This window comes from Triturus cristatus, chromosome 10, assembly GCF_964204655.1.
Source record: "Triturus cristatus chromosome 10, aTriCri1.1, whole genome shotgun sequence".
Classification (NCBI taxonomy): Eukaryota; Metazoa; Chordata; class Amphibia; order Caudata; family Salamandridae; genus Triturus; species Triturus cristatus.
Window position 1 is genome coordinate 125,997,492 of NC_140593.1, and position 13,684 is coordinate 126,011,175.

The window sequence follows — 13,684 nt, forward strand, 5'->3', positions numbered from 1 at the left end:
CTCAACCCAAAAAGAAAGCCATGCTCCACTTCTGTGCTACCGAATCAAAGAGAATAAGTTTTTACAAAAATAAAACGTACAGTTCCTTACCATTATTATTTGAACATTTGAGGGGCTTTAAATAAACGGCCACTCAAATTGTCATTCATTTAATATTAGAGTGGTATTCCTTTTTATGACCTACAGTCAAACCAGGAAATGACAACAGAAGAGAACAAAGCACTGTCTGCAGAGGAATTATACAGCAAATGGCAAAGTGTAAAATTAGAACTTTTCTGTTACCTTCAATAAACATGTTTATGCACCTAGAAATGTTGCTGATCACACACTATAAACTCATCTTATAGGCAATCCTGTCTTCTCTACATATTTGAAGGCATATGTATGATATATTACTAAAATCCCTTTTCTCGCAACAGAAAAAAATAATCAGCAAGCCACCACCACCACTGACAAACCAAGTAAACCTTTCCCCTTAAATCAATTACTATTATTACTCCCACCAATCCAACCAATACTTCTTCACTATTCACTAGTACCATTAATATTAAAACCACTTACAGTGCCACTTTAATTGGTCCACATAGAACTTGTTTTTCAACTATCACAAGTACCTTTAGACTGTTACAACCGACTCACGCCTTGAAACACCCCTTTACCCATTCACTAGGATAAGAAACACTAATTAAGATCTAATGCTTTGACCACTTGGTTCCCAGTTCTGAAAAAGCTTAATCTTAATCCCCACCGACACAGCCAGTTAATGGAGAAACAACATTTTGGTCAGCATTGGGGAAGATCATGGAAAAGCTGGTGGCTTTTCAACTATACAAATATTTGGAAGAATATGAGTTTCCTGGCAGATGGCTTGCACCCATAGCGGAGCTCAGAACCTACCCTTGCCTGGAAGTCTTGTTAAATGAAATGTGGGTCATTTTGGGTGATAATTCAGCAAAGGTTATTTTACAAATTTATCAGCTGCCTTCAACACAGTTGACCATCATATCCTACTGCGCACATAGGAAGACAGTGACATACAGGTTGCACTCAAATCTTAATTGACCTAGAGCTACCAGGAACTTCTTTTTCTCCTCCTCATGTCCAAGAACCTTGGTGTGACCAGAGTGTACCTCATTCCCTATCGTCTCTTACATGTATATAAACTCCCTCTCCGCCATAATCAGCACTATTGGCTATAGTGCAATCTACCATGTTGACCAGGACTGATCAGCAAAGTGGATGCAGGGGCACAGGACTCTGTGGGAAAGCTTAGGGTTGATCTTGTAGCTGCCAATCAATGGAAGAGCCATACCTACTTAACACTCGTCAATTTCTTTCTTACCTCACTGGCTCTTATTTCTTCATTTGGCTTTGCATTTATGTCTCACACCGACGATACCAAGATTATTATCTCCAGAAAAAACAATTTGGGTCTTCGTATTTATTCCTTTGGTTTTTCACTTGTGACTTAAACAGACAACTTAGGTTATCATCTCCAGCAGTAACAATGTGGAACCACCTCTGAAAAATACAAACACTGCCTTTCTGAGGTTGTTCAATGGATTAATAGCAACACACAAACTTACCAGCCACAAAACTGGTATTTGTCTAATAACTTTAATACAATCATGTTAAAAATGTTACAAGGGTAACATTTCCATAAATTCCAAATTCATTTAATGAACAGGAAACCTAAAACGGATATATTAAATGTAATATATCTGACCACCACATCAATTTATCTGCAAAAACGACATCCACTAAACAGCATCGCTCACTCTAATAGCAGGAGCCATCCCCAAACTACATTTCAAATTTGACACAGAATTAGGATATGCTTCTTCTCCGTCACAACTCTGGGGATCCAGATCCACTGTAAAATCTCAGTCACTTCCCAAATAAACAAAGCAACAGGGCTGTGCTGATGTCTATGCAGGCTGAGCAAAGGTATACCCCTGCTTCTAATTGACTGCTGTAAATTACTCTAGGATATTAGCTTATCTGGAGCCGACTGTTGTAGCCCTCTATTGAAATTCCAAACAAAATCTCAATACAGAAACTTCATCACATCCTAAAGTCTTCAGTTATATTCTAACTGGGCATGCTCCTCTAGCTCAATCCATTTATTTACCATTCATTTGTTACTGGTACCAAAAGAATCATCTTTGTGGCACTTTGCATTACTCATCAAGCACTCAGCAAATGTGGTACCCTCTTCACCCAGCTTCATCTAACATCCCTCAGCCACCTTTCAGACTCCTCAGATCCTCACATGCTTACCTCTTTCAGATTCCCGCCATATTAGGTTTTGAATGGGTGGGTACTCCTTCTCCAATGTGGACACCAAACATTGGAACTATCTTCCTTGTAGACATTTATGCAAACAAAGCACAAATTATTTTATTAAAGTTGTTAGAAAAATGGCACTTTTGTTGCTGTTAAGTTTGTGTATGTTGCTATTAATCCAGTGAACAACCTCCAAAAGGTAGAGCTTGAATTTTGTAGAGATGCTGCTCACACTCTATTATGGAAAATTCTTCCTTTCCTGGTGCAGAAGAAGCATCCAATGTTGTTTGCTACCTCCATAGTGTCTACATTTAACTACTGCAACAGCCGCCTGCATCTAGGACTAATGGCCAACTCCAGAGAAAATCTCCTGAACTTTGCATTGAGAACAGTATGTTGGTTTTACATGTTCCATCATGTTTCTGAAATTCATTTATATGGCTGTGACATTCTTTACCTTAAGTATACACTGCATCAGCCTATGGTAAACAGTACCATTTTGCAGTTGAAGCGGTTTGCTATTTACTCGGAACGTTTTCCTGGGAATGCATCCCACCCATTGTTTACTATTGGCTTTGTGGGTTGTAAGTCACATTTGCTTACTGTCTATTTACTGGCTCCATTTGTTTTAGGCTTTCTAGCTTGAGTTTGTCCCTTATGTCGCCCAAACTCTATGTGCTGTATTCTTCCAACAGTGCTCAATTTCTGTAAACAGCCCTTTAAACCTTTTTCTTATCTTGTCACATTTGCTGTGTATTCAAAGACAGAGGTCAATTGTCAGGCTTTTCTTTCTCAGACTTCAAAATGAAAGAATTTATGAGAAATTCAGGCTAGCTACTGGGGCTGTGCTTGAGGAAGGCTCTGCAATATTTTTTTTCTAGCACACAACAGAATTTAAATATCTGTGAATAAACCGTGCAGATACTTCAGAATATATTAGAATTAGAAAAGCACAAAAGAAGCACGTTTTTTTAGCGATTCTGAAGTGGGGTGGAAACAAATATTTTAATATGATGTAAAACAAAGCAATACACTCGGTGATGAGATTTCCACACATTATCGTTTGAGCACTGTATACTTTAATCAGTAAAACTGTATGCCTGTGCAAATGTAATGGTCATTGTAATTGAAGATATGTGTCTGTAATGGCAGTGAACAACCACACCATGAATACTTCACTTTACCACTCTCTACTCCACACCACTGTAGTCTACTATGACCACTCCACATTAAGCCACTCCACACTGGGTCACTGCACTCTACTCTGCGCCACTCCATGCATCTCTACTCTAGACCTTCACTCTACTCTATGCCAATGCACTCCCCCCCCACACTATGTACCCCTGCACTCTTTGCTACTGCAATCCACATCACTCCACTCTACAGCACTGAGCTCCATGCCAATGCACTCTACTCAGTATCATTCCACTCTTAGCCAATGCACTCTTTGCCAATCCAAACTACGTCACTCTGCTCTACTGTGCGACACTCCACAACAATCTACCATACGCCACTGCACTTGGTGCCACTCCACATCACTGTACTCTACTTCAATTTACTCAAAACCAATGCACTATACCCCACTGACCTCTACTCCAACGTACTCTGCCCCACTGCACTCTAAGCCACTATACTCTACAACAATTAACGCCACTTTACTCAATGCCATTGTACTCTATCTCACTGCACTCTATTGTACTCTACGCCACCGTACTATGCCATTCCACATAACTTCTTTACTCTGCGATACTGCACTCTGCCACTGAACTCCAAGTCTTCTCTGCACCACTGCGCTCTACTCTGCACCACTCTACTGCACCCCACTATAATCTACTCTGAATCACTCAACTCTACACCACTGTGCTCTACACCAATCGACTTTAATCTTCTCTGCACCACTCCACTCTACTTAGAAACAATCTACTCTATGCCACTGCACTCTACACCACTCTATTTTACTCAATCTCACTCCATGCCACTGCAATCTAACCTGCACCACTCCACGCCACTTTTCTATGCTGCAGCGTTCAATGCCAATGCACACCACCGTACTCTACGCCACTGTACTCTATGCCAAGCCACATCAATCTACACTTTCACGCACTGTAACTTTACTCTGCGCCACTGCACTTTAATCTACTGTGCACCACTGCATTTTTTGACACTGCACTCTACGCCACTTCACTTTTTACCTCTCTACATTGCACCACTTTACTATATGCCACTTCTCTCTACTATAGGCCACTGCACTTTTTGCCACTGCACTCTACACCTTTCCAGTCGAAGCCACTCCACTCTAATGTACTCCGCAAGACTGCACTCTCTGCCACTCTACTCTGCATCACGACACGTTACTCCACTCTACACCACTTCGCTACACATCACTGAATCTACACCACTCTATTCTACTCTGCACCACTGTAGTCTACCCTGCAACACTCTACTCTACCCTGTCCCACTTCACTGTACGTCACTTCAATCTACCCTGTACCACTCTACGCCACTTCTCTTCACTACCGCCACTATATTCTACTCTACACAACCACACTCCATGCTACTTAACTCAAAACTATTACACTCTACACCACTGCACTCTTCGCCAATCTATTCTGCACCACTGTAATTTATGCTACTTCGCGCTACAATACGCCAGTCTAAACGTTTTACTGCATTAAACTCTACTCCACAACAATCTACTACACTCTATAACACTACTGCACAATGTTCCAAGTAACTCTCTCTATGCCAATCCAACCCATTCTACGACACTACTCCACTCTACACCACTGCACTCTATTCCACTCCACTCGATAACACTTTATGCCATTCCACTCTCCAACACTACACCACTCTACAACACTACTACACTCTACGAAACACCCTCTAAGCCACTCCACTCAACACCACAACACACTATGCCATCCACTCTACTTCACACCCTTCCACACCACTCTACCCCATTCACAACATTCCACAACACTCTACATCCCTTCACTCTAACACTTAGCCATGATGAACAGCAGTCATGCTAGTGTACAACATGAATAAAACATATTGGCAAAGCCAGTAGCTATTGAATAGGCAAGACCTACTGACTTTGCCAATGCTTATTTCCAGCAGGAAACACGAGTAATGAACACCATGCTTAATGAACACCATGCTGTCTCCTCACGGCTGTGCGGGGATGCAGAAGGGAATGCTTAACAGGTGGCTTATTGCATGCAGGAAGATGGCGATGACCAGAAGAAAGAGGAATGACCCACACAGCAGTAGCTTGCCTGGTGCTTCTGGATACAACAAAAACACAATGACTGCTATATCTCCCACAGATCACTATAGGTGTTTTGTGGCGGCTCCCAAAGTGCAGGATAGACCAAACTATCTAAGTGTTAGGAAGCCAACATACTACTTCCAAGGCAACACTAACAAAGGGGAAGGAAAGATACTAATATATTCCCCAACACTTCAAAGAAATGTAAGCGTTCCAGAAGCCTTTGTAAAGGAGGGGGGATATTCTCAACCTCCCCATGGCCCAAAAAGCTGACTAGACAGATGTAAAGGGGAAGGAAAGAGGCAGAGAGCAACTAATCAGGAAAACAGGTGAGAATACTGGGTAAGTGACTTACCTTAGTTATTTCAGCATAAAGAGTCCATCTTCCTAACTAGGGGAGCTGCTTAAACCAAAATTGAATGACTGATAACCACGCTCTCTTCTCTTCAGGGTCTGCAGGGGGATATGCCTCCCTTTTCTGTGAACCCTTCTGACCATGAATAAACGCCTCACCAAGGTAAAATGATGGTTAATGTGAAGAAGATCCCCAATGACTGATCTTTAGAATCCATTTACAAAGCTAAACACAAATATGTAGGACACATAAATGTGTGATCAAACTCACCAATTTACTTGTGCGAGGAAATTCGGCCAGACAAGTCTTCTGTTATTTGTCAGTATCACAAGAGCTCATAGGGCGTTTTATGGCTCAAGAGATCTGAAATCACCTTGCAGCTTAAAAAGCATGCGCCGAATAGCACCTTACAGTCTAGAAACCCCTCTACTTTTCAGACCCTTCCACCTTCCACAAAACACTCAAAACCTCCCTCAACTTAGCTTCCTTTTTCCTTGAATTTGGCTTATCAATACCCTAGACCATTTTAATGGTATTTGTTGGTCATATCTCTTGTGGCTGGAAAGTCTCAATTAGGTATCAGTGGCCTCATTAAATAAAATAAATTAATACAATATGACCAAATTCCTTATAATCCAACTCAAAGGTATTTGTCTTATCAGCCTTAGAATTAGAAAAGCATGAGTGGACCTGTCGGTATTTAAATCTGTAACCATGGTGTTGAACATAGATACCTGAAGGAGATGCTATGGTTCACTCACTCACCACCCCAATTTAACACAATGTTATGTTAAATTGATTTGTATAGCACACTTATCACCAAGAGGGTATCCTGGCCCTTGGGCAGGTGTGTAGGTGTGGGGTCCCCAAGGTGCGGATACGAATAGCCAGGTCTTCAGCTTCTTATGGAACTTAAGAAGAGAGGAGCAGGCTCTGATGTGCTGATGGAGGTTGTTCCATGTCTTAGTTGTAATGTAGGAGAATGAGCAAACTCCAGTTTTGCTTTTGCTGATAAGGGGAATTTGTGCGAGTGACAGTGAGGCAGAACGTTATCTGGTGGGTTGGTGAAAACTAATTAGACAAATTAAAAAACATGCGCAAGAAAGATGTGTCTTACTCCCAAAGAAAATTATGTTCAAAATAGTTCTAATGGGTCAATTAGAATTAAATGTAGATCTAGTGATAATTTCATGATTTTTCAGACTTGTGGCTATATTTCTAGTATTGCAACTTTATTAATATAAAGATGCTATCACAACTTTTACTCATTCCATATTTGTTATGGTGATACAACCCAAAAGTTAGAGTACTTTACTCTAAACAGCAGAATAGCATCCTGAGCAGCATATTTTAATAAGGTACTACAAAAGCAAAATTGGGGACGAGACGAGATCACTCAAATAAGTTATTTGCAAAAAGGGAATATTATGATGTTTATCAAAATCAGGGAGGTGTGCAAAGATTTGGAAGTCAGGGTTTCCATTTTCTGGCTGCTGGGATGAAGCAAAGTGATTCTTAACTTGAAGATTAATGTAATTAAACAAGCCTTGATTCAAACTCCCCTTACTTTTTCTACCATCAACACTAAATACTAAACCCCCTTCAGCTTGTACTAAAGTAGTGGTGGTAATCATAGTACCGGCAAAAGTGATAGTAACTGGTCTAATACTAATGGCTTTCTATCCGTAATACCAGTAGTAATATCACTAAAAGGTATGACTGGAAATAGTACCTTCAGTAGTACTACCAGTACTTGTTATCATTAAGAAGTTAGGTATGTCTTTGAGGTGGGGTCAAGGTAGGCACATATACAGGTCACAATGAGTGTGTCAAGGGACTAAAAGATAAGCACGCCTATCTGTGGGTTTATGATTGGCAAGTACAGCAGTGTGTGGGTGAAAGAGACTTGGGCATGTACAGTTGTTTTATAAGCAAAATAACTGAAATTATTTACTTCTCAACTTTGGTTCGATAATGAATTTGTACTTTCCTTCCTGCTCTGATGCCCCTTCCAGTTTAAAGAGTTGACGGCAGGTCACAAAGAGAATGACTGACCCGGTGCTTAAACAAAAATAGTTTTAGCAGACAAGGTCACATATCACTAAGTGTTCCTATTTCTTTATCTTATTTCAGAAACTTCTCCTTCATCAGAATTAAGGTTTGGTTACTTTTATCCCACAACAGTTCTAGGGGGCTTGCCAGCTCAGTACAACCACACATGAGCCTACGGTTGGGAAAACCATGTGGTAATTAGACAATAAAGACTTTAAATAAACATCTGCTTGTTATTTGTCTAAAAGAATACATGAAAGCTGAGAAATGTGCCACTGAAACAGCCGTTAGTTTATACATGTAGCATATACCAACATCCATAAACAAAAAACTAAGCGCCGTATGGCCCTACAGACAGTCCTACCCCTGAATGATTGTGCCCTATACACGCACCGACTTCTGACCTGGACTATACTCTGGTTTGAAAAAAGTGTCCCTTATATTCCAAACTGTGAGGTCTTATTCCAATAGTCATGAAGTACACCTGTGTGAACGTTGGTGAGGTTGTCTCACAACATTTGAGATACATATTTCCTTGCCTACCTTTATACGGCTCCTGCTTCCCTTCCTATCCTTCCGCCCGATGGTGGTTTTTGTTAACTATTAATATTAAGACTGTTTGACTACATAAGCAGATTGGTGTGATATGGCGGAGTGAAGCCATACGAGCCGTTCATATATAATTGATTTATACATGCTTAGTAGAGGTATACTGTATTGCAAACGGGATTAAACAGTGATACTGTAGGTCGGAGGAGGCTCGGTGGGACATGCCAATAGTAGTTACCAGTGGTCAATAATGATGGATTTATACCATTGAGATACTGACTTACACGTTGGATTTGGTAAATTGCCTACTGGTTTCATAGGACAATTCCTATGTATGTATATCGTTTTCTACTCAGATAAAACACATTTTAATAAACAGAACAAAAACAAAAAACTACTTGTAAGAGCAATTATGGAAACCCACGATAGAGCAATATAACATCCTGTAGTTTAAACATGTTCAGCCTATGCCATTCCATCAGGATCTGCCTTCCCAGGGACCCTCAGGCTATAGCTTCCTGCTGGACTAATAAAGCGGTCTTGTTACTTTAATTTCTTCACAGAATAGGCTATACCAGGAACGCCTGTGAACCTCTAGTCATCTCCTGCATAGTGATGAATACCTGGGGACTATGGTTAATCAACTGCTTGATGCTCTCAAAAACGAGCATACCAATGCAAGCTTCATGGGGACTTTGTCTACATACTCTGAACTCGCTTTTAAGACAAAACCATAAGAATCAATTGACTTTTTTTTACTTTATTATTTGAGATTACAAAAAAGCCATACAAATAAAAACACGATTCCTGTAAACAACATATCAATCGTTTAAAATCCAGGCAATCATATCAACATATGCAAATCGTGCTGTGTAACCATATATTCAGAGCAATGTAAAACGATGGTCATGGTTATTTCAGCAAAGTCTCAGCAAAACCCAAATTCCAGGGACCTTGCCAGTATGTGATTCAGTGCAGAGTAACAAAGTGCAAAACAACTTTATACCTCCCTTCCACTATGCAGTTGCAGATGCCTGTGCATAGTATGACGTTGGACTGGCATTCCTCAGCCTCCAGTCCAGGTCACAGGCCCAAGACTTGCAAAGCTTCTCCTCATTGCACAGCCCGAATGGTTGCTTGACAGTTGACAATATTGGAGGCCTCGAGCTCCACTTCTTAAAGTCCATTTTCAGACACCAAATGTGATTTAGTTCCCTCTCCTATGCCCTGCCCTTCCTCCAGAAAGTAGTCTTGTCACAGCAGAAGCAACTTCAAATCTGATAGCACCAAAGAAAACAGGCCATGGGGTTACTAGAGGTTCACACCTGGGTGTCAGCCACAGTGATATCTGTATCAAAAGGTTACCACAGGGCCCCAGCCATTCGCTTGATTATTCTCTTATAAGCACCATCTTCTTTCTGAGATGTACCAGGCCCCTTTCTGGTGACTTCACTCTTAATCAAAGAGCACCTTGTGGTATTCATATGTTGTGTGTGTAAATCGTTTTGAAGGCTTTCAAGCTGTTTCTGTATTGATGGAATCCTTAAGGTTCTGGAATGTGCATCCTATGATCTGTTACCTGGAACTCTTGGTCTCAGTTGTTCCTGCTCTGTGTGGGTAGGGCGTACCCGTTTACCATGAATTTACAATAAAGAAGAAATATCTTACTACTTGATGTCCCTCTACTTCATCACACTGGTGACGATCTGGGACCTACGAACTCCATAAAAGACAAGATCACTTCCTCTTCTAGGCCACGGAACGTCCTAACAAATGGGAGTTTGGCCAACCCAAAGGTACTGTTGCTACGCTGTGCTTTCATCGTCCTTGAATTTCTACTTTATTGCGGAGGACTAACTTTGGCACCGAGCGCTTCTGTCTCCCTTCTTGAGATTGACTATTTTACCTTCTTGCGTGTCAAGGATCGCGGGAGGCAAGCTCCGACTCATCGCAGCACAAAATGGACTGTTTATTTCCACCCCTTCCGCTGTACTACCACTCCGCAGTGTACTAACTGTACGCTTGATTTTTAATCTAGCACATACTTTAACTTTGTTTGGTTGCGCCATTACCGTCTTGCGCTTCCTCAACTCCTGTTGCAATCGCCGCGCAACTTCACAGTTTACACACATCACGAGGGGCACGCGCGTTCCACGTCATCAATCTGCTTGCGCTTCCTCGACTCCTGCTGCCATCGCCGCGCGACTCCTCTTTGTTTGCACACATCACGAGGGGCGTTATCACGCTGCATATCAAGTTACCCTGACAACGGAAAGAAGTAAGCATCCGTGTCATTGTGGCTACAATTCTTTCCAGTTTCCTTTACAACGGGAAGCCTCTACATCCACCGCGACCTGGAATTTCAAGTCTCTACATCTACAGCAAACTGGACTTCGCATTTCCTAACAACATATTCTCCACCAGGACTTTTTAAGTTCTCATCTCCTGCTTGACACATGGGGACGAGCACACCTCATCACGGTGACAGGCACACCTGCTGGTCTTACCTCGACTAATTTTCTCGCTCAGGAAATTAAATCTTTGTTTTCTTTCTCTTAATAACCTTGTTGATTATGTTATAAGCACACTGTTACTGCATTGCAAAAAGCACACCTAAAAAACATTACACTGTACCCTTCTCCATTTGTTTTGCTTCACATTGCCAATTCAGGTTAGATTCTCCCATTTAGCTTCAAAACATACATATATTTATTTATATCTTTTTCCGAGCTTACGTAATTTTGAGTCTAAATATGCAGAATGTCACTCCTCCTCCATTCTTTCTCTCAAAGCCTGGTAAACCAAACATACGGTGGTCAAAATGGAAAAAAGTTTTCCTTAATTATGCTAGAGTTTGTTGAGTCTCTCTTAGTGCAGAAAGGAAATCTGCTTTACTCTTAAACTGTTTGGGTTCCAAAGGCCAAGATGTTTATGAACATCTCCCCAATTTGTGTGATGCTGATGGTCTCAACGAGTTTGAAGTATGTTTAGAAAAACCTCGACAATCACTATCTTCCCAAAGTTAGTACAATTTTAGAAAGGTATCACTTTGATAGAAGGATACAAAAACCTCAGGAATCTGTAAAGTCTTACATTACTGATCTTCGAAAACTAGGTGCTACATGGAAATTTGAGGGGTCACTTAAAATGTATCCGTGACCAATTTATGCTTGGTTGCAACATTGAGAAAATTAAAGATGATTTATGGCAGAAAGACGATCCCAAATTAGACGAGGTTGTACTGTTTGCAAAGAGAATTGAACACTCTCTTGCTTGTGTGGAAGTTATAAAAAAAAGAAAACAATTCGAATGGGAAAGTTATTTGTGATGATTAAGTCCAAAAAGTAATGAAAGTTCCTTTGAAACACTCAGAACAAACCCCCCATTCTTCCTCGCTCAGCTCTAAAATGGAATTTAAGGTGAAATGTTACCGCTGTGATATGTTCAGTCACTTGGCCGATGATAAATCATGTCCTGCTCTCACTTCCAAATGTAATAATTGTGGGAAGCTAGGACATTTGGCTAAAGCGTGAAGGGCACACACATTTAAATTGTTTGGTTACTTTTTGGGAGATATAGATTATAAAGGGAGATTTACTGCAGGTAAAATTTACATCTCTTGCAGGGATGATAGTATCATTAGTTGGTTCCATCAAGTGGATTTGGGTGTCTCTTTGATACCTGGTGGTGACCCCTGTATTGTTCTCAGAGACGTCTCTACAGGTTCTAAATTGATGCCAACTACTGACTTAATGAATTCCATTTGCAGCGACTCTCTCAATGTCAATCAAGAGAGTGACCTACATACTGAATTCATGGATGTTTTCTCTGAGAAGTTAGGATGCCTTTCAGGTTATATACATAAAATCATACTTAAGCCTGATGCCTCCTCTGTGGCTTGTAAAGTGCGCAATGTACCTTTAGCATTAAGAGAGTCAATGCGCACTAAACTCGAGAAGTTAAAAAAAGATGACATCCTAGTTGAGATTGAGGCGAGCAAATGGTTGGCACTGGTCGTTCTAGCTCGCAAGGCTTCCGGAGAGAGGTGAGGTTATTTGTGGATCTTCGTGCTCTTAACCGAGCTGTTATCTCTGACAAGTATCCCCTCCCCAATATCAGAGATGTTGACACAATAAGAGGGGGTGGTGGTGCTATCCACGTTCGACCTAAAAGCTGCCTATCATCAGGTTAAAACGGACGACGATTCCATAAATTTGACGGCGTTTATAACCCTGTGTAGTACCTACAAATTCACTCGCCTCTCTTTTGGTTTAAACTCCACCGCATACGTTTTTCAATGCGTTATGGAAGACGTGTGGAACAGGCTGACTGTAGTCAAGATATACCAAGATGACATCTTAGTTCATGGGTCGTCCCAACGAGAACATGATGATAGGCTTAGGGTGGTCCTTGAAAGGTTTTAAACAAGAGGATTAACTCTACGAGAGAACAAATGTAAATTTAATCTCACCGAGATTGACTATCTGGGTCACAAGTTGACAAAAGAAGGTGTTAGACCTAGGGATCAACTCGTTAAGACCATTGAAAGCCTCCCTGTTCGAGATGAATTAGTCACCTTTTTAAAAATAGAGGATTACAACAAATTTATCCCGCAATTTGCCGGTTGTACTTGTACCTGGAGAACTCTCCTAAAAAAGGGTGTGAAGTTCAATTGGTCTTCACAATGCCAAACCGAATTTGAGGTTAAGAAGTCTCTAGGTTGTGCACCTTCCCTTCAGAGCTTCGATACCTCTTCTTTACTCTGTCTTAGTCACCGAGGCCAGTTCAAAGGGTCTCGGTGCAGTTCTCAAACAGATAAAAGATAACTAAGACGTGACCATTATGTTTTATCTAGAGCACTAGTTGGTCAAGTTACCATACTCTGTGATTGAGAAAGAAACGCTATGTATTTTCTGGGCTGTAAAAAAATTTAAGAAATTTCTCTGCGGAAGGTCTGTTGTGGTCCACACTGACCACAAACCTTTAAAGGACACCAAGGCATTACAAAGACAAAAGAGAATTGGTTTGCATTTCTGGTGGCCAGGCATGGATATCTTGGTAGAACGCGTGATAAGAGAATGCATGAAATCTAATGCAAATGACAAAGTGTATAAAACAAGAGTACAGCCCATGACAATACGGAGCGTTCCCTCTCGCTGTTGGCAAGATGT

General features: G+C 41.0%; 1 protein-coding gene across 3 annotated transcripts in view; it reads right to left on the minus strand.

Annotated features, from left to right (window-relative positions):
* The window catches only part of TOPAZ1 (testis and ovary specific TOPAZ 1), a 1,878,688-nt gene that overhangs the window by 1,705,077 nt on the left and 159,927 nt on the right, over positions 1-13,684 (minus strand). The gene's annotated exons all lie outside the window — the stretch shown is intronic.